The 27321-nt window shown below is 42.7% G+C and overlaps 1 protein-coding gene across 2 annotated transcripts in view; it reads right to left on the bottom strand.

The window, feature by feature from the left end:
* HDAC7 (histone deacetylase 7) overlaps window positions 1-27321 on the bottom strand; it is a 346419-nt gene that overhangs the window by 205867 nt on the left and 113231 nt on the right. For both annotated transcript variants that reach the window (XM_044286038.1, XM_044286041.1), the window contains exon 2: window positions 12923-12992. The gene's annotated coding sequence lies outside the window, so the exon portion shown is untranslated. The remainder of the gene's footprint in view (window positions 1-12922; window positions 12993-27321) is intronic.

Here is a 27321-nt window from a genome sequence, read left to right as displayed (position 1 = left end):
ATCGGCATCACAGGTTTGTTCTCCTTGAGTTTGTGGGGTAACACTGTGTCCTAGAGTTTCCTTATATATTCTAAAAACATACTGATTGGTTGGTTACCTATAAAATTGACCCTAGTATACCAGTTTTAAAGTAGGGAACTTAGATTGTGGGCTCCATTGGGGACATGGACATGGACTCTTAGTCATAGCTATGACTAAATGTGCACTCATACTCAAAACGTATAAGTAGATTTGATTTTCAAGGGGTTCTCCTGGATTTACATATTGATGGCCTATTCTCAAGATAATTCATCAATATGGGACATCATGTGGCCCCGCCAATCAGCTGTACAAAGAGACCATGTGATGTCACGTTCATCGGTCACATGGCCTAAGTGCAGCTCAACCTACTCAAATGAATAGGCCTGAGCTGCAATACCAAGCACAGCTGCTATATAATGTACTACACTGTGCTTGGTAAGCTGCCCCGAAGCTGCGGAGCTTACAGGAGTGTTGTGGTCAACAGTTTATCATTGGGTGTGCCGAGAGTTGGACCCCCGCTGATCTCATATTGATGGCCTATCCTGTGGGATAGGTCATACATATGTAAATCCTTGAGAAACCCTTTAAACTTTTCTATGTGTCCTAGAAAATAATAAAGGATAGAAAATGTTATCAAGTGCTGAACCCTCTTTTGTTCGGATGTTCTGGTCTCGGGGACTTTCTTTTCTACTTGTGTAGCACATAACATTATGCCTCACTGGTTGACAGGGCATCTGCGGGCTTCAACAATGCCAATCGGTTATACTTTGGGATGTAATCACTAATTAGAGGTCTTTACTCAGTTCTCATGGTGTTAATGTCAATGAGAGCATAATCCATACGGCACTGGCCTAGTGGCGCTTTCCCTTTAATTCTGAAAATGTTTGACTTTGGTCTTTTGCGCTGCAGAGCTTGCTATGCCGGCTGTTCAGGATGGAAAATGCTATTCTAAGCAGAACACTTCATGCAGATTGCATATGATAAAATGATCCGGAACATCAGCATTCATCATCCATAAAACCAAAGTGAAGCAGCAGCACAACAATGTCACGCTCTGCTGTTCTAGATGAATAAGGTAGAGAGTCAGCTCCATTGGATGTGATATATATTCCACGGGGCAGTAATCAGTCAGTACAAGCTATGATTGTGCAATACATGACTAGGATCAAGTATAACATGTGGGACAGCTGTGACTAGTAGGGAACTGCTTTAAAAGAAATGTCTGACCTTGACAACCCTTTTTTCAGATTGCACCTCTCCACGCCAGCCGTTAATTGAAGGCCTGTTTGTGATGGGTTGCTTTGTGCTACGAAGTTTATATTTGTTTTAACTGCTGCATCCAAGGAATTGATGTTGTTATCATACATGTCTCAGTGCCAGTTCTCAAGCTCCCAAAAAGTTTGAGAGAATTGAGGATGTCCCAAAGAGAAGACATCTAGGGAAATTCCTAATATCTGGCCTCATAGTTAGGCTGAAACGTTACAGTTGTGGTGAATAAAATTTGCTTCACCACCCTTCACCTTATTTGGCGTACTGCCTCTTTTCTGCGTTTTTTGATACTTGACCTAGAGCTGATGGTCTGGGAGGATTTGTACCCACCACTCCACTAACAAGCATGTTTATCTATCTATCTATCTATCTATCTCTATATACAAATTCAAGGACTGTGGATTTAGGCTCAAGTTCCTGGCACCCTCCCTGTTCACTACCTGCTCTGCATTACTTTGGATGGGAGGTGCTGCTCTGCATTGCTTATCTATCTATGTATCTATCTATCTCTGTACTATTTTTTAAATCTTCCTACCATGTATTTATTCAGTGCAAGACCAGAAGTTGTCAAAGCATGGGAGAAAGTTGTCATAAGTGTGGCCGTGTGGCTAAAGTGATCACAGTTGGCATAGCCAGAAGGGGCTCATAATGGGACTCGGCATTAGTCCTGAGATTCGGCTGCAAGCAATGTAGAAAGGTAGTATCCGGCTATGATAGATACAATAAAATCCGGCCTCTACCGGAAACAGCCTGCCGGATCATTTTAGCGCTAGTGAGAAACTAGCCTAAAGAAGTGCTTCGGGGATGACTCCTACTGTCGACTCATGACCTCTTTAGGTATCTTATGACTTTGGTTTCCTTATATTGCCGTATTCAGTACTGGTGCTGTTCATTTTGGTTGATTGGTGTGTCCTGCTGTAGATGCTAATTAACTCCTTCAGGACCCTGACCAGGCCGTTTTTTTTTAAAGGGAACCTGTCACCAGGATTTTGGGTATAGAGATGAGGACATGGGTTGCTAGATGGCAGCTAGCACATCCGCAATATCCAGTCCCCATAGCTCTGTGTGCTTTTATTGTGTAAAAAAAACAAATGTCCCTGACTCATCTCACATAGAGGACTCATCTCAGGTTAATTTGCATATGTATCAAATCGGTTTTTTTTTACACAATAAAAGCACACAGAGCTATGGGGACTGGGTATTGCGGATGTGCTAGCGGCCATCTAGCAACCCATGTCCTCAGCTCTATACACAAAATCCCAGTGACAGGTTCCCTTTAAATTTGACATGTGACACTTTATGTGTGTAACAGCAGCTGCTGCGCTGCTGTTCCCCTGCTTACCACCGCGGTCCCGGGGCGCCGCGCTCAGCGGTGATCTGTGACACGTGCTTCTTATTCACCTCTGCAGTCCTGGGCTCTGTCTGTGTGGGTGCTGTGGTTCTGGGATCCGCTCCACAGTTTCCTCTCAGCCCTGGCTACAGCATGCTTGCTGTTTGTTTTCTGCAGCACTTCCTTAAGGGCCGGAGCGCGTCACTTCCTGGGCTTTATGGGTTAGGTCATGTGACCTTGCTAGCCCTCCTGCCAATATATAAGTGGCTCAACCCCCTTCACAGATGCCTCAGTGTCAAGGTCCTTGTGCTCTACTAAGGCTCATGATAACCACTTGTGTTCCTGTGTTCCTGACTCATATTTGTGTTATTGGATTCTGCTACCCGTCTGATCCCTGCCTGCTAGCCTTGACTCTCCTGTTGCCGATCCGGATTGCCTGACCTGTACCTGTGCTGCCTGCCCTGATCTTTCACCTGTCTGACTACGCCTCTGCCTCATCCTTCGGTCCTGCACTGTTGCTCCTGGTAACGACTTCGCCTGCCTGACTACACTTGTACTTCTGGTACCTTTCCCTGGTACCTCCTGGTCTGCCTGGACAAGCTGCCTTGTGTGTCTAGCCTCCTCAAGAGGTAGCGACCTGGTGTTCCCCTCGGGAAAGTCTATCACCACCATCACGAGTACTGTGAATAATTAAGGGGTTCACTTAGACAATGCCCTTAGAGGAGGTTGGACACGTGGCACAGTGGGTTCATACCCGCTGGTTCGTGACAATGTGGTAATAACTTTGGAATGCTTTTACTTATCCAAGCCATTCTGAGACTGTTTTCTTCATGATAAACATTATACTTCATGATAGTGGTAAATTTCAGTAAAATGTTTTCATCTTTATTTTTTAATTTCAATTTCTCTGCTTTTAAAACAGATAGTGATACCTCATATAATAGTTATTACTTTACATTCCCCATATGTCTACTTTATGTTTGGATCATTTTGTGAATGCCATTTTATTTTTTGGGGACGTTAAAAGGCTTAGAAGTTTAGAAGCAAATTTTGACATTTTTCTGAAAATTTCCAAAACCCTATTCAAGGACCAGTTCAGGTCTGAAGTCACTTTGTGGGGCTTACATAATAGAAACCACCCATAAATCGCCCCATATTAGGACCTACACCCTTCAAGGTATTCAAAACTGATTTTATAAGCTTTTTTTTAACCCTTTAGGTGTTCCACAAGAATTAAAGGAATATGTAGATGAAATTTCCAAATTTCACTTTTTTGGCAGATTTTCCATTTTAATCCATTTTTTCCCCCAGTAACAAAGCAAGGGTTAACAGCCAAACAAAACTCAATATTTATTTCCCTGATTCTTTAGTTTACAGAAACATCCCATTTGTGATCGTAAACTGCTGTACGGGCACACGGCAGGGTGCAGAAGGAAAGGAGCGCCATATGGTTTTTGGAGGGCAGATTTCACTGGGATAATTTTAAGTTGCCATGTCACATTTGAAGACCCCCTGAAGACTCCAAAAAAGTGATCCTACTTTGGAAACTACAGGATAAGGTGGCAGTTTTTTTTATTTTTATTGTGAAGCAAACAACAAATAGGACAAAATAACAAAAAAAGTCAATGTGCATAACTATTCACCCCCTTAAAGTCAATACTTTATAGAGCCACCTTTTGCGGCAATCACAGCTCCAAGTCGCTTTGGATAAGTCTCTATGAGCTTGCCACATCTTACTGCTGGGATTTTTGCCCATTTCTCCTTGCAAAACTGCCCCAGCTCCTTCAAGTTGGATGGTTTGCGCTTGTGAACAGCAATCTTTAAGCCTGACCACAGGTTTTCTATTGGATTGAGATCTGGGCTTTGACTAGGCCATTCCAACACATTTACATGTTTCCCCTTAAACCAGTCAAGTGTTGCTTTAGCAGTGTGTTTGGGGTCATTGTCCTGCTGGAAGGTGAACCTCGGTACTATCCTCAAATCATGCACAGAGTGGTACAGGTTTTGCTCAAGAATATCCCTGTATTTAGCACCATCCATCTTTCCCTCAACTCTGACCAGTTTCCCAGTCCCGGCTGCTGAAAAACATCCCCACAGCATGATGCTGCCACCACCATGTGTCACTGTGGGGATGGTGTTCTTTGGGTGATGTGATGTGTTGGGTTTGCTCCAGACATAGAGTTTTCTTTGATGGCCGAAAAGTTTAATTTTAGTCTCATCAGACCAGAGCACCTTCCTCCGTACATTTTGGGAGTCTCCCACATGCCTTTTCGCAAACTCACAACGTGCCTTTTTGTTTTTTGCTGAAAGTAATGGGTTTCTTCTGGCCACACTGCCATAAAGCCCAACTCTATGGAGCATACAGCTTATTGTCGTCCTATGTACAGATACAGGTACAGGTACTCCAGTCTCTGCTGTGGAACTCTGCAGCTCCGCCAGGGTTACCTTAGGTCTCTGTGCTGCCTCTCTGTTTAATGCCCTCCTTGCCCGGTTCATGAGTTTTGGTGGGCGGCTGTCTCTTGGTAGGTTTGCTGTTGTGCCATGTTCTTTTCATTTGGTTATGATAGATTTGATGGTGCTCCTGGGGATCATCAAAGATTTGGATATTTTTTTATAACCTAACCCTGACTTGTACTTCTCAGCAACATTGTCCCTTACTTGTTTGGAGAGTTCCTTGGTCTTCATGGCAGTGTTTGGTTAGTGATGCCTCTTGCTTAGGTGTTGCAGCCTTTGGGGCCTTTCAAAAAAGGTGTGTATATGTAATGACAGATCATGTGACACTTAGATTGCACACAGGTGGACATAATTTTACTAATTATGTTACTTCTGAAGGTAATTAGTTGCACCAGAGCTTTTTATGGGCTTCCTAACAAAGGGGGTGAATACATACGCACATGGCAATTTTCTGTTTTCTATTTCTAAACAATAGTTTTATTTATGTATATTTCTCATTTCACTTCACCAACTTAGACTATTGTGTTCTGATCCATCACATAAAATTCAGAATAACAAAATATTGAACTTAAGGCTGGAATGTAACAAAATACGAAAAAAGTGGGTGAATACTTTTGCAAGGCACTGTATTTATTGTAAACTGTACCTGTGGCAAGCTATTAGATTTATGCACATTATTAACTTCTATATGCCAGGGATTGTGATAAATGTTGATATTGTGAATAGAAAGGATTACAGTGGATATAAAAATTCTACACACCCCTGTTAAAATGTCAGGTTTCTGTAATGTAAAAAAATGAGGCAAAGATAAATCATTTCAGAACTTTATCCACCTTTAATGTGAACTATAAACTGTACGAATCAATTGAAAAACAAACTGGAATCTTTTAGGTGGAGGGAAGAAAACAAAAACAACTAAAATAATGTGGTTGCATAAGTGTGCACACCCACTTATAACTGGGGATGTAGCTGTGTTTAGAATTAAGCAATCACATTCAAAGTGCCATCATTTAAAGTGCCTCTGATTAACCCCAAATAAAGTTCAGCTGCTCTAGTTGGTCTTTCCTGAAATATTCTTAGTCACATTCCACAGCAAAAGCCATGGTCCACAGGGAGCTTCCAAAGCATCCGAGGGATGTCATTGTTAAAATGTATCAGTCAGGAGAAGGGTACAAAAGAATTTCCAAGGCATTAGATATACCATGGAACACAGTGAAGACAGTCATTATCAAGTGGAGAAAATATGGCACAACAGTGACGTTACCAAGAACTGGACGTCCCTCGAAAATTGATGAAAAGACGAGAAGAAAACTGGTCTGGGAGGCTACCAAGAAGCCTACAGCAACAATAAAGGAGATGCAGGAATATCTGGCAAGTACTGGCTGTGTGGTACATGTGACAACAATCTCCCGTATTCTTCATGTGTCTGGGCTATGGGGTAGAGTGGCAAGACGAAAGCCTTTTCTTACGAAGAAAAACATCCAAGCCAGGCTACATTTTGCAAAAACACATCTAAAGTCTCCCAAAAGCATGTGGAAAAGGTGTTATGGTCTGATGAAACCAAGGTTGAACTTTTTGGCCATAATTACAAAAGGTATGTTTGGTGCAAAAACAACACTGCACATCACAAAAAGAACACCATACCCACAGTGAAGCATGGTGGTGGCAGCATCATGCCAAGAGGCTGTTTTTCTTCAGCTGGAACTGGGGCCTTTTTTAAGCTAGAGGGAATTATGAACAGTTCCAAATACCAGTCAATATTGGCACAAAACCTTCAGGCTTCTGCTAGAAAGCTGAACATGAAGAGGAACTTCATCTTTCAGCATGACAACGACCCAAAGCATACATCCGAATCAACAAAGGAATGGCTTCACCAGAAGAAGATTAAAGTTTTGGAATGGCCCAGCCAGAGCCCAGACCTGAATCCGATTGAAAATCTGTGGGGTGATCTGAAGAGGGCTTTGCACAGGAGATGCCCACGCAATCTGACAGATTTGGAGTGTTTTTGCAAAGAAGAGTGGGCAAATCTTGCCAAGTCAAAATGTGCCATGCTGATAGACTTAAACCCAAAAGACTGAGTGCTGTAATAAAATCAAAAGGTGCTTCAACAAAGTATTAGTTTAATGGTGTGCACACTTATGCAACCATATTTTATTTTTATATTTTTTCTTCCCTCGACCTAAAAGATTTCAGTTTGTTTTTCAATTGAATGGTACAGTTTATAGGTCACATTAAAGGTGGAAAAAGTTCAGAAATGATTTATTTTTGTCACATGTTTTTACATCACAGAAACCTGACATTTTAACAGGGGTGTGTAGACTTTTTATATCCACTGTGTATCTTCTTGATCCAAGTTAGAATGTGTTGAGATTTCATTTTGTCTTGGGGTTTCTATTCATTGTCTATGGGAAGGATCATCTGTCAGAACTTTAATTATTAGATAATGATTGTTATTATTTTAGAAAATATTATTTAAGTGTACTATTTGAAGTATTTTGTGTTTATGTATAATCGTGACAGTTTATTCATTGATATAATTGTATTGTTTGGAAGATTTACAGACTAATATACAGAGGTGTCCATCCTTACCTTTGCTCGAATTAGGTCATGAAACAAATTTAATACAATATTACCACATGCTGGCATAAACCCTTGACAGACTGCAAAGCACACCACAACCACTGGGTGGCCACACAGAGACAGATACAGCAAAGACAGCTTGTGACACAATATCACAAAATCATGTTCTTTAGTAAAGCTTGTCATCTCACAGCATATAGCTCAGGATATGTTGAGCCAAGAGGAATAGTAAGGAAGGACACGTCTGAGATGAGTAATGCTAATTTAAAGTATGTTAGTCCACCCAATTAGGTATACTCCTGCACAAACCCATAAATGAAAGAGGTGTTCAGAAATACACTATTATCTGCATGCTCTGTGGTCAGTGAAACAAAGCAGCGCAACAATAAAACTATACCTACTAATTTCACAATTATCCAGAGCCAGTGGGATAAAATTAGTAAGGTGACAATGTTCACACCAGGAACTTCTTTATCTAGTTTATTTATTTCAGTCTGAAAACACAGGAAATTGATTATTCCTGACTATAAAGTGATGGTAGTAACTAAGTAATGATTACTGTATTGACATGTAGCAGCTATGTTTAATAAGCAATTTGTTGGATAATATGTCAGTTCGTTGCCAAAAAAAGATCATGGAATCAATCATATCAGTGGCATTTTGCCATGTTTAGTGGCACTTCTCAATACCGGTGCCAATAATAGAAAGAAACAGGAACAACAACAAGTCTTTGCCTCTTTATATTTTGTGATGACTTTGTAAAAGTCCCAGAAAGAGGGTGGGGCCGGACCCTCAATCTAGTCGTGGCACCACAGAAACATATGCACGGAAGACTAAACTTTTTGCAATAAAACAAACTTATTTAAGCTTCACATCTGTGAGACTTACAGTCTCTATGATTATACTCTTCTATATGAAGGCACAAAAACTTAACAGTTGATAAACGGGCACACTACTGATGATGCACTGGCTGGGGCCTCTCCTCCCCGTGACTCTATGGCATCTGGAAGTGCGAGCTGATTAGATTTGAACATGCTTGATACATTTGTTCTCAAGGGAAGTAAGCCGGGGTGTCTGGCAGCAGCTAATAAGCGTCTCCATCTTGGGAGCACATGCATGTTCAACCATGAGTCCACCATGCATACATGTAAAGGAATGGGCAGCTATCCTAAGTGTGATTACCGTGTTTAACCAAATATGCATTTGGGGTGCTTGTCGCTTTCTTAGCTTTGGATCATATTGCAGTTAGTGAACCATATTTCAATGGGTAAATGTAATTACTAGGTTAAATTTTACTAATAGTTTAGACAGATATTATTGATAGGGGAATCCTGAAACCTAAAACAAATCACCTTCTGCCAAGACCCATATTTAGCCCTATACACTTTCCTCTAAGCCGCCCCATAATCAAGCATGGAAATAATGAGTATGAGTCACCTGCCTGAGTTGTATCCCCATTGTTCCCATTTTTTTTTATGTTCAATGTCTTTCACTGAGAAGATTAAGAAATTTTTTCTTTTAATACAGATAATGAGAGGATTATTCTAAGACAAAAAAAAAAAAAAAGAGGATGCAACAAATCATACCTCAGTTTTGCAAGGTTCTGTATCTGGGCATCATGGATGACACCACTAAGAGTTTACATCTATATGTTGATATCGTATATATATTAAATTGATGCCAAATACCCTTGCATGGGCTGGCAGCTCATTTGGTGAGCTTTTCAGCTATATTTCCTGTACATGAAGATCTATTTCTACAGAACTGAAAGAAAAATACCTGGCAAATATAAATAGAATAACTCTTTAAATGTCACACAACTTGAAACTACAACTCTCATCATGTACCTATACTTCATGCAATATAGATACTGTAATACACACTTTTTTCTATGGTTCATCCATGGGTTTCTGGCACTGAAAGCAATGTGATTTGTAACCACACTGCATTCAAGTTATATGCCATAAACTTTTTTATGCCTATGCATAAAATGTGGGATTATTCATGAACTTACTATTTGGGTCAAGTCAAGTTGAGTTGTGACCCTATTGCAATTTTTTTACACTTTCAAAAGGAAACCAAGGACACCAGCGAGAAGATAGCTAGGTGAAATCATTCACAGCAAATGAGGAGTACAGACGAGTGATCAAACGAGCATACATGGCTTTACCTTTGTTGGGTCTCTGCTTCGGTTCGTTTCCAGCCTCGTAGCCACAATCTTGGTGAGCTCTTACTGTATGTCTATCTGTATACTGCATCAAGCTAACCTGTCTTGATGCTTTGTGTGACTATATCTTTTTAAGCAGTTTGTGGTTTGACAAACACGTCCTCAACCTGAATGCACCTTTTTTTTTTCTCTTACATATTTTTGCTTGGTTTTCTTTCGCAGTATAATTTCCGTGATGGGTTTCGAAATTAGCTATTACATGACCTCATGTCTTTTAGCCTCCATTGCTTGAAAGTAGACACACTGTTCCAAGCAACTTATGGTCTTGTATGTAAGAACATGAGTAAACCTTATTATTTTCGTATTTTGGTGTTTTTAGATGTATTTGTAATTGTAAACTCCCCCCGTCACAGATTTTTTTAATCATCTGACATGTTATTCAGATGGGCAGAGGATTACATCAGTCGAGGTTTGTGAGCTGAACCCTCACCTACATCTTCAATATTGGGCATTTGGCCTTTGTTAAATAGCTGGACATTTTTTTGTCTCTGATTGAATCCATTACAAAGCCATTGATTTCAATATTGCTTTGTGTGTTCATAGACTAGTACCGGTAAATCTTTAAACAAATCTGAAAAAAGTCAAGGGGTCTTGGAAAAAAGCATAACTTGGAGCATCGAGACTCCAATGCCAAATAAGTACTGTATCACATTCTTCCAACTACAAAGTGGAATTCATGGCTGTGGTCAAGTTATGTGGCTGATGGGCTATAGGAAATTTTTAGGCATCAGAACTGCAGCATCTGAACCCCCTATAGTTATACCCCTGAAAATCTGCTTCATCTGGGAAGCTTTTTTTTCCTGTGGTTTCTTAGGGCTCAAAAAGCAAAAGGAAAATGTAAGCCCATCTACTATTTTTATTTTCTGGCTTGTTATAGGCTGAGGATTAGGTTGGAAGGGTTAAATGTGGCATAAAATGATTAATATATCAAACTTCTCTTACAGATTTCTAATTAGCTACAGGGCTTGTTACCCCAGAGATAAATGAGTAATCTAATTTTAAGTCTAAGGGTGCACTGCCCAGCACCCCTCTTATCCCAGTATACATTACACAATAACGTAAGAAGATGTGAAGATAAAAATCATGTCTAAACCGTACAATGCAAGGAGAAAAAAAAGTCCAGCCCTTCAGTGAAAATATATAAAATCTGAATCAAAACTTTTTGAGAAGTTCGGAGTGAATACCGAACTGGTAGAACCAGTTTGCTCATGTACAGAAGGATGTGAAGAGAAGGGTCCATCTCAGCAATCACAGCAGCAAGAAAAAAAAGTTCAGCTCTTCAGTATATTCATTTTAAAGTACATCCACACATGCATGCCAATTATACAAAGGCTTACGCGTTTCAACAAAACTGTCTAAGCATAAGACATTGAATGGCTTGGATCCTTGTGTGGATGCATTTTAAAGTGATTATTAACATCACTTTAAAATGCATCCACACAAGGATCCAAGCCATTCAATGTCTTATGCTTCAGTCCGAACTTCTCAAAAAGTTTTGATTCAGATTAATGTGAGAGAGAGAGAGAGAGAGAGAGAGAGACTAGTACACAAAGGTGTATTTTCAACAATATATATGCATTGTGTAAGGGGTACTCTCTCATTATGGAGAGCCCATGGTACACTGAGTGCACGTGCACAGTATTGTAGGCCAGGCGATGCTCCTGGAATGCTGAGTACGTGTGATCCAGAGGAGCATTGTCTACCCTACAAAAGTCATCACACATATCAACTGGTCTCCATAATAGAAATAGTACCTACCCAGAGGTTCTCCCTAGGGCCTTGCAACTAGAAATGTTACTCTCACCTGCTTTTTTCTAAATTAAGGGCTTTTACCTTGAAATAACTAGTTGCAGATGTGAGGCTGGCTTAGCTATTTTTCTAGCTTTGCTACTTAACCATGGTTAAAAGGCAGGAAGGAATCTCTGCCAATTTCTCTGTGTGAAAGATTATTGCTGCTGTGTTCTCCTTACTGTTTACCAGCTTGGTATGCAGCAGCAAGTAGATATAATTATCGCTCCTTCCTATTCACCTGAACATACATCATCTGTATAGCAAAAACAGACTCTCTCTCTCCAGATAGGAATCAATTTGTACCCAAACTGAATTTTTCAAAAAAGTCAGCAAACAAAACACATCTTGCCTGTTTCTCTCATCTCTGCTGTGCACATTGGGAGTCTAGCAGGTTAACAGTGAGTGGTGTAACAGTGTAAACTGTACTATCCTTTCACATAACAGTGACCATAGAAGACAACATCATAAATCCATGGCAGAAAGTGTAGCTTGTGAATGGCAATGACTGGTTCTGAGGTTCCACAAGGTTTGCATGATGAGATACACAATTCCATAGGATTTAGAGAACCTGCTTGAGTTTAGATAAATGATATATACTGTACATTAGCGGCACACATCATAGATGAGTTTCTTGAGGTCTAAGCATTTATTTGAAAATACCATGAAGCTATGAGAATCTTGATGACCTCAAGTGGAGGAGTACCAGGAGTAGGCATTTAAATATCCATCATTAATATCAAGCAGTGAGTTTTTGCATTTCAGCGACAATGATTCTGCATATATGATTGGGTTACATGAAAGAATTGTGTAGACTCTACAATGGACAGATAATGGGATCAACATCATACACTGAGCATCAGAATCTATGCTATATCTATATGCACATCTGGTGTTGTGCTAATATTTTACAGGATGTTACTCTTTGTATAATGTTTCATAGTAATATTCAAATACAATAGAACTAAATGGGGTTTTCCAGGCTCCTAACATTGATAAGGATAGGTCATCAATATTTTATCGGTGGAGATCTGACCATTGAAGTGAATGGGAGCTGAGCTTCAATAGATTTTGAACGGAGCTGTGCTCCCGGCGCAATGATCTAGCTAACTGAGGTTCCAAAGTGCGAGACTTCGCTCTATTAGCATGACGAGTGGATTCAACAAGACAACACTTGTAACATGGAATATATTGTATTATTGTACTTTGAAACATCCATATCCAGTAGGATCTGGGACATATACTGTACATACCGTAACATCAAAGCTTTATTCCATTGACTTCAGCCTTTACTTTGTATGGTCGTCTTTGGTCAAGTAAGAACTAGACAAAAACATAAAAAATTACTTTATTAAAATCTAATACATTAAATGAATAAAGAAAAGTGAATCTTTATTACATATACTGTACATTGAGAACATATCTTTAATTACATGTATCACTAATCTTTTCTGGCAATACTAAATTGGTTTTATGCATTACAATCTTTATTATATTTATGCTAATAAAAACTATTTTGTTCTAAAATATAATACAAAGTGAATCCTGGCATGAGAAATGCTGAATATTATACACATTACTCTATCATTTATAGTATATATATATTGTAATGAATTGTAACAGGTCCTTCTGACTTATAAGTAAGCAGTGAGATTTCTCTTTTTTTTTTTTTTATAGGAAGCAGAATAGCTCAGCAAACAATGGGAGGCAGCAGAAATCAGACAGTATGGAACCAAGATGCCAAAATGGCAGTAGGAAGCTCAAGGCCGTCTTACACAATCAATAGCTGTTGGCCAAACGATCATTTGGCCAACAAGCTACACTCCCTTCTGGCTCCCTCATACACAACATGTTCGGTTTGGCTGAAGCTTTATGTGTATTCAGTGGGGAGAGAGGAGAAAGCCACTTCCAGTGGCAGCTTATCTCTCATGAGAACAAAAGGATAGGTAGAAAATATTCATATCACTTGATCTGATCCTTCTCTCGCCTGAAATCATCTGTCAGGTGAGAGTCGGGAGCTCTCCCATTATACTGTCAGGCAATAGCGCTGTTCTTGGCGGGTTTGACCAACCATAAACTAATGTGTATGGGGGTCTTTAGCCAGGAGGCTTATATAGTAGCAGCATAGTCTTGGTCTGACCTTTTGCTCAGCATTTCTCCACACTCAAAACAAAGTGCCCTCTTGTCTTTTATCATTTCTGTGTGGAGACTTTTTGGCACACACGCTGGTTTCAAGCAGGAACTTTTATAAGAAGAAATTCATGCCAATTCTCAGGTTTTGAAGAGATTTCTTTTGCTCTGCAATCTGGATCATGGTAAACCAGATGATATGGTATATTTGCATTTTTCAGAGTAATTTGTTACATTTCCTCAAAAAAGACTGGTGTCTAAAAATGAGAACATTATGGCTTTGGACATGCTTGTGTACCTGGTGGTGAAATAGGGTTGTGATTAATGACAGGTCCCGCTTTCTATTGTGGTTCCCCAGAGGTCGGTATCAGACCCTGTTCTTTAGCAACAGGACAAACCAATACTGATGGAATTTTAATTGGTATTTTTTTCTCCCGCAATAGTGAAAATGATGTGCAGTATTAGGGTTTCCGAGATTAAGATGGTTCTCTGAGACCAGGAACCCCTTTTGATATTGCCATGCAGTATGCAGGAATAATATTTAAAAAAAGACTCCCCTGTCTCTGGCACTCTGGTTCCAGCGCCACTCTCCCACCTCCTTTGCTTAATTTCCTTGCTGGACTAGAAATGTGACAAGGGATCTACAGGCACATGACTGCTGCCGGCCAATGACCTCAGCAGTGACATGTGCACCAACGGCTCGTGACTGCAGTCACCAATGAGACCACTGATTGGCCAGCAGTGATGACATGTGTGTAGATGACATCAAACTTCCAAATCAGAGAAGGAGGAAGTGCCACTTCATAGTGTTATATATTACTGATACCAAGGAAATGAAATGTACACTTGGATTTTCTGACATTTATTATGGTTGTTAATTATATAACTTGGTCAAGAGTGAGAGGCACACCAAGATAAATTGTCTTGCATCTGTTAACCTTATGGCTTCCTTTTTTCAGAGAATTACTGAAAATACCTGGTTGTCTACAAGACTGCAATACATAAAAAAATAAAAAATAAACTATAAAGAGTACCTTTCATCAGTTTAGCCATAGTCTTATTATGGTCTTACCTTATAGGGCGGCCCCCACTGATGCCATGTTTTTTCAAAGATCCCCTGTTTGTGTGCTGTTGGCCGCGTTGATTTCGGCGCCCTATATTATAATGAGGCAACTCGGTTATACTAGGTGGAGACTCACAGTTTTGTTCATTCTCCCTGGCTAAGAGCGGTGCGCTCTGATTGGATGCGCTCAAAGCCAGGGAGAAGAGAACCGCCCCCAGTGAAACTGTGAGTCTCCGCCTAGTATAACCGAGTCGGCTCATTATAATATTAGGCGCCAAAATCAACGACGCCTAATATTTTTCTTGGGAAAAAAAAAGTGCCATGGCATCAGTGGGGGCCACCCTACAAGGTAAGACAATAATTAGTCTAGGGCTAAACTAATGAAAGGTCCTCTTTAAAGGTGTTATCCAGACTTTTAAACCTGAGTTGGTTCAGGCGATGCGTCCTTTCAATTATTTACATAGGTCCATACTATACAACATGGTACTTTTCATAGAATCTGTGCAATTGCAGCTTTGTCCAATTCATTTGAGTTGGACCCGATAAATTGTTTATTGATGACCTGTTCTAAAGATAGGCTATTGTTTTTTTGCTTTTTTTTAACGGTATAAGGGTAGGTTCAGATGACTAGAAAAGGAAACGGTGATGTGAACCTACCTTTACCCCTTTAACACTTCTTGTCTCATTCTATTAAATTTTTGGCATGTATTTTAATTAGTATTGAGCGAAGTTATAAAAACTTTGATTTGGCTGGTTTTCTGAATTTCCCAAAGAATATCCCTTTATGATGAATTACTTCATCACAAAGCTAATTTCTTTGTAAGTAGCAGGCGCAATGACGGGGAATGGCGATTGCACCACCCCCTGCCATTGAACCCCTCAGATGCCGCCTTCACCGCTGAGGGCTTTCAGGGGTAAAAAAAAATTAGAATAATACTCACCTCATCCATTTGAGCATGAAGAGGCCACAGCAGCCATAATTTTTTGCAGATCTCACACAAACTCTCGCGCATGGTGACGTATGACGTTACCATGCTGGCCGGCACAAGATTTTGCACGGGATCCTCAATCAAGATGGCTGCGGCAGCCTCTTCTCGCTCAAACAGATGAGGTAAGTTTGCCTTTCTTACACCATTTTAGGGAAAATTGATTAGTTACCACGTAGTACAAGGAAATTCGGCTTTGTGGCGAATCAAATTTTCCCTGAAATTCGTATCAAAGTCCACTGCATATCAGGGGCATTGCTAGGTTAAAACATTCAGGACCTGGGATGTTTTGTCCTGCCTGCCATCTAGATACAACTGTATTGCCATCCTCAGGATGGCAATACAATTTAATCTAATGCCCTGCAAGAGCTGAAGGACCTGTGATGACATCACAGTCCATGTGATCAGTTCTAAATGCAGTAGCTGAAAAGGACCTGCGATGATGTCACCATCATGTGACCAGTGCAGGAGAGGATGGCTCAGCAGTGAAGAGAAGTCCTGGGAAGAAGCTGAGGTGATGTCTGTACATGAGGAAAGGTAAGTGAAGGGTTAGAGGAGTTGTGGGGAGTTGTAGTTATTTAACTGGGGCTGTATGTTAGGGCTGAAGGGAGGGAAGTTATTAACATGGGACAGTGGGGTGGAGTGATGTTATTTACATGGGACTGGAAGTTGAGGGGGTGATGTTATTTACATGGGAATGCATGTTGGAGGTTGCTGGGGCAGCGTGATGTTATTTACATTGCACTATATGTTGAAGGCGGCTGTGGGAGGGAGAGTGATATTATTAAATGGGATTGAATGTTAAGGGGTAATGTTATTTACATAGGACTGCATGTTGGATGTGGCTGGGGAGGGGGTGATTTTATTTACATGGTACTGTATGTTGAAGGTGTCTGGGGGAGTAGTGATGTTATTTACATGGGACTGTATGTTGAATGCGGCTGCGAAAGGGGTGATGTTCTTTACATGGGACTGTATGTTAAAGGCGGCTTGGAGGGGGTGATGTTATTTACTTGGGACTGTATTTTGGAGGGGGCTGTAGATAGAGAGGGATGCTATTTAGATGGGACTGTATATTTGAGGGGGCTGGAGAGATGGTGTGATGGTATTTAGCAGCCCATGTCCTCAGCTCTATACCCAAAATCAAGGTGACAGGTTCCCTTTAAGGTATTTAGAAATCTTTGAAACTTTTTTCAAAACTGTCCCACTGTTCCTGTGACCACGTTCCGAGGTAGACTATTCCACAGATTCACAATTCTTATGGGGAAAAAGTCTTAACACCTAGAGAGACTGAACTTTCTTCTCCAGTCGGAAGCAATGCCCCCTTGTCTTTTGAGGGCATTTTACATGGAACAGTTTTTCACCGTATTTTTTGTATGGCCCATTTATATACTTGTATAGGTTAATCATGTCCCCCCTTAGACGTCTCTTCTCAAGACTAAATCAATCTAACTCTTTAAATCTTTCCACATAACTAAGACCCTTCATGCCCCTTATCAGATTAGTCACTCTCCTTTGTACTTTTTCCAGCTCCGGGACATCTTTTCTAAGGACTGGTGCCCAGAACTGAACTGTATATTCCAGATAAAGCCGCACCAACGCTTTGTAAAGTGGTAGTATTACATCCCTGCCCCACAAGTCCATGCCTCGTTTAATGCATGACAATATCCTGGTAGCCTTAGAAGCAGCTGATTGACATTGTGTGCTGTAATTTAGTGTATAATGAAAATTCATTATGGTGAGAAGTCAACTTTGAAAAATAATTTACTAGTAATAATAATTGATATGCAAGCATATCCTCCAGATATGCCATCAATATAAGATCAGTAGGGGCTGGACACCCAGCACCCCAACACACCAGCTGTTTTGAGCAGCAACAGTGATGGAAACTATAAAGGGGCCATGGCCAGGGTACTGCAGCTCAAGTGAATGGGAGTTGAACTAAAGTAGGCTGGCTTCAGAAACTACGCAGTGTATGTATAGTTTCTTATGCAGTTGATCAGCTGATCGTGGTGGTGCCGTGTGTTGGATCCCCACTGATCTGATATTGTTGTCCTATCCTGAAGATAAGTCATCAATATCGGTAGCCAAGATAACCCCTTTAAATGCTAAATAGTAAGCTTTCCTCCTCTTTACCTATCCTAGCAGAATTAGGACTCATGCACACAAATGTATTTTCTTTCCATGCCCGTTCCGTTTTTTTTTTGCGGACCGTAAAAATTTCAATGGGTCTGCAAAAAAAATGGAAGTTACTCCTTGTGCATTCCGTTTCCGTATGTCCATTCTGCAAAAAAAATAGAACATGTCCTATTATTGTCCGCATTACAGAAAAGTATATTACTGTTCTATTAGAGGTCAGCTGTTCCGTTCTGAAAAATACGGAATGTACACGGACATCATCAGTTTTTTTTGCAGATCTGTATTTTGCGGACCGCAAAATACATACGGTCGTGTGCATGAGCCCTAACCTACACTAAGACAAAACCCATGACAATTTAAAGCCGCTTTCACATCAGTATTTGGTCAGTGTTTTGCATCAGTATTCGTAAGCCAACAACAGAAGTGGGCCCAAAACGCTGTGGAAAAGTGGCGTTTTTTTGCTGCCCTTGCCACTTTTCTAAAAGGTAAGGCAGGGCCAGCGGGTCCAAGCTGCCGTAGACTTCATTCTGACACACGAACTGCCAGAGGTGTACACCTCGTCATAAATTAGGTGCATCCTATGGCTGCGCAGGCGATATCACAGCATGGCGTAAAATATTGACCTATGATAAATCTCCCCCTAAAGTTTTAAATTTTTCTTAGCGCAAGTTCCACTCATGGTTTTGGCTTACAAGTACTGATGCAAAATACTGACCAAATACTGACCTGTGAAAGTGGCCTTGAGTGGTAAAATGGTGGATGTACTCTTTTCCCATTGTGTATTTGCTATTGCAGTTGTGGAAAAGTAATTTTTTTCCATTCAAACTAAAACGGGTCCCTTCATTTTTCTGCAAATTAATACAACCCTTTAATTTGCTGTGTGTAGTTCCGCTGCCATGTCCCAGCCGTCTCGTAGATGAAGTCTTAAGCAGAAACCTGGCCTTATCCGTATGGTTCAGCAACATGGCTAAGCTGATAACTCAAAAATTAGATTGTACATGGCAAAAGTTTAACTTTAAGTTGGACTTTACATCGTAATTTGCTGAATATGGTATCAAAGGGCAAACACAGCAGACCATGTGAGCAATCACTTCAGCTGTTAAAGAAACACAGATCTGCCTTGTAGGATTTTTGTTCTTCTCACAAAGATCTAATCGCTCCTTAGCTCCCATTTATTGAAACAAGCATTTTATTCTTGGGTTCCAACCCCTCAATCATCAATGAAGTCTAGCAGGTTTTGAATCAAAGTTACAGTTTAGACCAGGCATGCGTAACCTGTGGCCCTCCAGCTGTTGCAAAACTAAAGCCCCCAGCATGCATGGACAGCCTACAGCTATCAGCCTACAGCAGTGCATGGTGGGAGTTGTAGTTTTACAACAGCTTGAAGGCCACAGGTTGGGCATCCCTGGCATAGACCCTAGTGGCAAGTGATTGGCTCCAAAGGCAGAACCAAATGGATTTTTCTCCTGAACTTAGGGGCTGGACCCACTGGGAGATCCTTTGGTATTCTGGTGGGCCAGTCCAACCCTGTGTATCAAATAGGCACTCTTCTGGCATAGATTTGGCTATTAAAGTCTATAGGAACATTGGCTATAGGAACAGTATGTTGGGATGGAAGATTTTCCCAGCGTGTACACTCAATGGGGGTCATTTACAAAGACTGGCATTTTACACCTACCTGTCTTTGATTCCCCCCCTGCACTGCCAGAGGATGCGCTTTTTTTTTTTACAATTTATTTATTCAGTTTTTTGTTCCAGATATTGATATAAGTTGTCAAATTTTTGACACATATTTGTTTTATTTTAAATTTTTATTTTGTATAATGCTGCTGAAATATGGCAAAAAAGGGTACTAATACTAATACATCCATTCACATATGTTTTAGACTGAAATAACAATTAATCCAATTAAATGTCTCGGCACTCTTTTGCCAAAACATAATTAATATGAATCTGTAATATGAAAGTTCGAATGAGCCTTAGTGGCCTATGGGGGAAATCACGCACAGTACACAGTTTAAATTTCTGTGCTGAGTATTTCTGCAGCATTTTCTATATGTGTTGTGTTTTTTGGGTGAAATGTAGAATTTCATCTTAGCCTTAAATGCTATGTGAAATTCTGCGCTAAAATCTGCAACACAAATCCTCAGCAAATATGGCAGAATACAGGGAGTGCAGAATTATTAGGCAAATGAGTATTTTGACCACATCATCCTCTTTATGCATGTTGTCTTACTCCAAGCTGTATAGGCTCGGAAGCCTACTACCAATTAAGCATATTAGGTGATGTGCATCTCTGTAATGAGAAGGGGTGTGGTCTAATGACATCACCCCCCTATATCAGGTGTGCATAATTATTAGGCAACTTCCTTTCCTTTGGCAAAATGGGTCAAAAGAAGGACTTGACAGGCTCATAAAAGTCAAAAATAGTGAGATATCTTGCAGAGGGATGCAGCACTCTTAAAATTGCAAAGCTTCTGAATAGGGATGAGCGAACTCGAACTGTATAGTTCGGGTTCGTACCGAATTTTGGGGTGTCCGTGACACGGACCCGAACCCGGACATTTTCATAAAAGTCCGGGTTCGGGTTCGGTGTTCGTCGCTTTCTTCGCGCTTTTGTGACGCTTTCTTGGCGCTTTTTGAAAGGCTGCAAAGCAGCCAATCAACAAGCGTCATACTACTTGCCCCAAGAGGCCATCACAGCCATGCCTACTATTGGCATGGCTGTGATTGGCCAGAGCACCATGTGACCCAGCCTCTATTTAAGCTGGAGTCACATAGCGCCGCCCGTCACTCTGCTCTGATTAGCGTAGGGAGAGGTTGCGGCTGCGACAGTAGGGCGAGATTAGGCAGATTAACTCCTCCAAAGGACTTGATTAACTGATCGATCTGCAGCTGTGGATCATTGAGCTGCTGATCCTCAATTGCTCACTGTTTTTAGGCTGCCCAGACCGTTTGTCAGTCACATTTTTCTGGGGTGATCGGCGGCCATTTTGTGTCTTGTGGTGCGCCAGCACAAGCTGCGACCAAGTGCATTTAACCCTCAATGGTGTGGTTGTTTTTTGGCTAAAGCCTACATCAGGGTGAAGCTGTCACACCAAGTGCATTTAACCAGCAATAGTCTGTTTATTTTTTGGCCATATACTACATCAGGGGCAAGCTGCGCCCGTCACCAAGTGCATTTAACCCTCAGTAGTGTGGTTGGTCAAGCTATCACACCAAGTGCATTTAACCAGCAATAGTCTGTTCATTTTTTGGCCATATACTAAATCAGGGGCAAGCTGCGCCCGTCACCAAGTGCATTTAACCAGCAATAGTCTGTTCATTTTTTGGCCATATACTACATCAGGGGCAAGCTGCGCCCGTCACCAAGTGCATTTAACCCTCAGTAGTGTGGTTGGTCAAGCTGTGACACCAAGTGCATTTAACCAGCAATAGTCTGTTCATTTTTTGGCCATATACTACATCAGGGGCAAGCTGCGCCCATCACCAAGTGCATTTAACCAGCAATAGTGTGGTTATTTTTTTGGCCATATCCCAGTCTAATTCTGTCACTAAATCCATACCGGTCACCCAGCGCCTAAATACTAGGCCTCAAATTTATATCCCGCTAAATCTCTCGTTACCGCTGTCCTGTTGTGGCTGGGAAAGTTATTTAGTGTCCGTCAAAGCACATTTTTTGTTCTGGGTTGAAATACAATTCCCAATTTAGCAATTTAAAAATTTAGTGGTTTCTGCTGTATCAGAGCTATTTGAAATCTATCCCTAAAAGGGTATATAATATTCAAGGTGCACATAGGGTCATTCAGAATAACTTCACACACCCGCTACTGTGCATTTCCAAGTCTAATTCTGTCACTAAACCCATACCTGTCACCCAGCGCCTAAATACTAGGCCTCAAATTCATATCCAGCTAAATCTGTCGTTAGTGCTGTAGCTGGGCGAGTTATTTAGTGTCCGTTCAAGCACATTTCTTGTTCTGGGTTGAAATACAATTCCCAATTTAGCAATTTCATAATTTAGTGGTTTCTGCTATATCAGAGCTATTTGAAATCTATCCCTAAAAGGGTAGATCATATTGAAGGTGCACATAGGGACATTCAGAATAACTTCACACACCCGCTACTGTGCATTTCCAAGTCTAATTCTGTCACTAAACCCATACCTGTCACCCAGCGCCTAAATACTAGGCCTCAAATTTATATCCAGCTAAATCTGTCCTTAGTGCTGTAGCTGGGCGAGTTATTTAGTGTCCGTTCAAGCACATTTCTTGTTCTGGGTTGAAATACAATTCCCAATTTAGCAATTTCATAATTTAGTGGTTTCTGCTATATCAGAGCTATTTGAAATCTATCCCTAAAAGGGTAGATCATATTGAAGGTGCACATAGGGACATTCAGAATAACTTCACACACCCGCTACTGTGCATTTCCAAGTCTAATTCTGTCACTAAACCCATACCTGTCACCCAGCGCCTAAATACTAGGCCTCAAATTTATATCCAGCTAAATCTGTCCTTAGTGCTGTAGCTGGGCGAGTTATTTAGTGTCCGTTCAAGCACATTTCTTGTTCTGGGTTGAAATACAATTCCCAATTTAGCAATTTCATAATTTAGTGGTTTCTGCTATATCAGAGCTATTTGAAATCTATCCCTAAAAGGGTATATAATATTCAAGGTGCACATTGGGTCATTCAGAATAACTTCACACACACCCGCTACTGTGTATTTCTAAGTCTAATTCTGTCACTAAACCCATACCTGTCACCCAGCGCCTAAATACTAGGCCTCAAATTTATATCCTGCTAAATCTCTCGTTAACGCTGTCCTGTTGTGGCTGGGAAAGTTATTTAGTGTCCGTCAAAGCACATTTTTTGTTCTGGGTTGAAATACAATTCCCAATTTAGCAATTTCATAATTTAGTGGTTTCTGCTATATCAGAGCTATTTGAAATCTATCCCTAAAAGGGTATATAATATTCAAGGTGCACATTGGGTCATTCAGAATAACTTCACACACACCCGCTACTGTGTATTTCTAAGTCTAATTCTGTCACTAAACCCATACCTGTCACCCAGCGCCTAAATACTAGGCCTCAAATTTATATCCTGCTAAATCTCTCGTTAACGCTGTCCTGTTGTGGCTGGGAAAGTTATTTAGTGTCCGTCAAAGCACATTTTTTGTTCTGGGTTGAAATACAATTCCCAATTTAGCAATTTCATAATTTAGTGGTTTCTGCTATATCAGAGCTATTTGAAATCTATCCCTAAAAGGGTATATAATATTCAAGGTGCACATTGGGTCATTCAGAATAACTTCACACACACACGCTTCTGTGCATTTCCAAGTCTAATTCTGTCACTAAATCCATACCGGTCACCCAGCGCCTAAATACTAGGCCTCAAATTTATATCCCGCTGAATTTGAATACAATACATTGGGCCAAATAATATATTTGTTGTTGTGGTGAACCATAACAATGAGAAAAACATCTAGTAAGGGACGCGGACGTGGACATGGTCGTGGTGGTGTTAGTGGACCCTCTGGTGCTGGGAGAGGACGTGGCCGTTCTGCCACATCCACACGTCCTAGTGTACCAACTACCTCAGGTCCCAGTAGCCGCCAGAATTTACAGCGATATATGGTGGGGCCCAATGCCGTTCTAAGGATGGTAAGGCCTGAGCAGGTACAGGCATTAGTCAATTGGGTGGCCGACAGTGGATCCAGCACGTTCACATTATCTCCCACCCAGTCTTCTGCAGAAAGCGCACAGATGGCGCCTGAAAACCAACCCCATCAGTCTGTCACATCACCCCCATGCATACCAGGGAAACTGTCTCAGCCTCAAGTTATGCAGCAGTCTCTTATGCTGTTTGAAGACTCCGCTGGCAGGGTTTCCCAAGGGCATCCACCTAGCCCTTCCCCAGCGGTGAAAGACATAGAATGCACTGACGCACAACCACTTATGTTTCCTGATGATGAGGACATGGGAATACCACCTCAGCATGTCTCTGATGATGACGAAACACAGGTGCCAACTGCTGCGTCTTTCTGCAGTGTGCAGACTGAACAGGAGGTCAGGGATCAAGACTGGGTGGAAGACGATGCAGGGGACGATGAGGTCCTAGACCCCACATGGAATGAAGGTCGTGCCACTGACTTTCACAGTTCGGAGGAAGAGGCAGTGGTGAGACCGAGCCAACAGCGTAGCAAAAGAGGGAGCAGTGGGCAAAAGCAGAACACCCGCCGCCAAGAGACTCCGCCTGCTACTGACCGCCGCCATCTGGGACCGAGCACCCCAAAGGCAGCTTCAAGGAGTTCCCTGGCATGGCACTTCTTCAAACAATGTGCTGACGACAAGACCCGAGTGGTTTGCACGCTGTGCCATCAGAGCCTGAAGCGAGGCATTAACGTTCTGAACCTGAGCACAACCTGCATGACCAGGCACCTGCATGCAAAGCATGAACTGCAGTGGAGTAAACACCTTAAAACCAAGGAAGTCACTCAGGCTCCCCCTGCTACCTCTTCTGCTGCTGCCGCCTCGGCCTATTCTGCTGCTGCCGCCTCGGCCTCTTCCTCCGCCTCTGGAGGAACGTTGGCACCTGCCGCCCAGCAAACAGGGGATGTACCACCAACACCACCACCACCACCTCCGTCACCAAGCGTCTCAACCATGTCACACGCCAGCGTTCAGCTCTCCATCTCACAAACATTTGATAGAAAGCGTAAATTCCCACCTAGCCACCCTCGATCCCTGGCCCTGAATGCCAGCATTTCTAAACTACTGGCCTATGAAATGCTGTCATTTAGGCTGGTGGACACAGACAGCTTCAAACAGCTCATGTCGCTTGCTGTCCCACAGTATGTTGTTCCCAGCCGGCACTACTTCTCCAAGAGAGCCGTGCCTTCCCTGCACAACCAAGTATCCGATAAAATCAAGTGTGCACTGCGCAACGCCATCTGTAGCAAGGTCCACCTAACCACAGATACATGGACCAGTAAGCACGGCCAGGGACGCTATATCTCCCTAACTGCACACTGGGTAAATGTAGTGGCAGCTGGGCCCCAGGCGGAGAGCTGTTTGGCGCACGTCCTTCCGCCGCCAAGGATCGCAGGGCAACATTCTTTGCCTCCTGTTGCCACCTCCTCCTTCTCGGCTTCCTCCTCCTCTTCTTCCACCTGCTCATCCAGTCAGCCACACACCTTCACCACCAACTTCAGCACAGCCCGGGGTAAACGTCAGCAGGCCATTCTGAAACTCATATGTTTGGGGGACACGCCCCACACCGCACAGGAGTTGTGGCGGGGTATTGAACAACAGACCGACGAGTGGTTGCTGCCGGTGAGCCTCAAGCCCGGCCTGGTGGTGTGTGATAATGGGCGAAATCTCGTTGCAGCTCTGGGACTAGCCAATTTGACGCACATCCCTTGCTTGGCGCATGTGCTGAATTTGGTGGTGCAGAAGTTCATTCACAACTACCCCGACATGTCAGAGCTGCTGCATAAAGTGCGGGCCGTCTGTTCGCGCTTCCGGCGTTCACATCCTGCTGCTGCTCGCCTGTCTGCGCTACAGCGTAACTTCGGCCTTCCCGCTCACCGCCTCATATGCGACGTGCCCACCAGGTGGAACTCCACCTTGCACATGCTGGACAGACTGTGCGAGCAGCAGCAGGCCATAGTGGAGTTTCAGCTGCAGCACGCACGGGTCAGTCGCACTACAGAACAGCACCACTTCACCACCAATGACTGGGCCTCCATGCGAGACCTGTGTGCCCTGTTGCGCTGTTTCGAGTACTCCACCAACATGGCCAGTGGCGATGACACCGTTATCAGCGTTACAATACCACTTCTATGTCTCCTTGAGAAAACACTTAGGGCGATGATGGAAGAGGAGGTGGCCCAGGAGGAGGAGGAGGAGGAGGAAGAGGGGTCATTTTTAGCACTTTCAGGCCAGTCTCTTCGAAGTGACTCAGAGGGAGGTTTTTGGCAACAGCAGAGGCCAGGTACAAATGTGGCCAGCCAGGGCCCACTACTGGAGGACGAGGAGGACGAGGATGAGGAGGAGGTGGAGGAGGATGAGGATGAAGCATGGTCACAGCGGGGTGGCACCCAACGCAGCTCGGGTCCATCACTGGTGCGTGGCTGGGGGGAAAGGCAGGACGATGACGATACGCCTCCCACAGAGGACAGCTTGTCCTTACCCCTGGGCAGCCTGGCACACATGAGCGACTACATGCTGCAGTGCCTGCGCAACGACAGCAGAGTTGCCCACATTTTAACCTGTGCGGACTACTGGGTTGCCACCCTGCTGGATCCACGCTACAAAGACAATGTGCCCACCTTACTTCCTGCACTGGAGCGTGATAGGAAGATGCGCGAGTACAAGCGCACGTTGGTAGACGCGCTACTGAGAGCATTCCCAAATGTCACAGGGGAACAAGTGGAAGCCCAAGGCCAAGGCAGAGGAGGAGCAAGAGGTCGCCAAGGCAGCTGTGTCACGGCCAGCTCCTCTGAGGGCAGGGTTAGCATGGCAGAGATGTGGAAAACTTTTGTCAACACGCCACAGCTAACTGCACCACCACCTGATACGCAACGTGTTAGCAGGAGGCAACATTTCACTAACATGGTGGAACAGTACGTGTGCACACCCCTCCACGTACTGACTGATGGTTCGGCCCCATTCAACTTCTGGGTCTCTAAATTGTCCACGTGGCCAGAGCTAGCCTTTTATGCCTTGGAGGTGCTGGCCTGCCCGGCAGCCAGCGTTTTGTCTGAACGTGTATTCAGCACGGCAGGGGGCGTCATTACAGACAAACGCAGCCGCCTGTCTACAGCCAATGTGGACAAGCTGACGTTCATAAAAATGAACCAGGCATGGATCCCACAGGACCTGTCCGTCCCTTGTCCAGATTAGACATTAACTACCTCCCCATAACCATATATTATTGGACTCCAGGGCACTTCCTCATTCAATCCTATTTTTATTTTCATTTTACCATTATATTGCGAGGCTACCCAAAGTTGAATGAACCTCTCCTCTGCCTGTGTGCTAGGCCTAAATATATGCCAATGGACTGTTGCAGTGGTGGCTGACATGAAGCCTGATTCTCTGCTATGACATGCAGACTAATTCTCTGCTGACATGAAGCCAGATTGTCTGTTACGGGACCTCTCTCCTCTGCCTGGGTGCTGGGCCTAAATTTATGACAATGGACTGTTGCAGTGGTGGCTGACGTGAAGCCTGATTCTCTGCTATGACATGCAGACTGATTCTCTGCTGACATGAAGCCAGATTGTCTGTTACGGGACCTCTCTGCTCTGCCTGTGTGCTAGGC

This window comes from Bufo gargarizans, chromosome 3 (assembly GCF_014858855.1).
Source record: "Bufo gargarizans isolate SCDJY-AF-19 chromosome 3, ASM1485885v1, whole genome shotgun sequence".
Lineage (NCBI taxonomy): Eukaryota > Metazoa > Chordata > Amphibia > Anura > Bufonidae > Bufo > Bufo gargarizans.
Note: the sequence above shows the minus strand (reverse complement) of the source record. Positions and strands in the feature narration are given on the sequence as shown.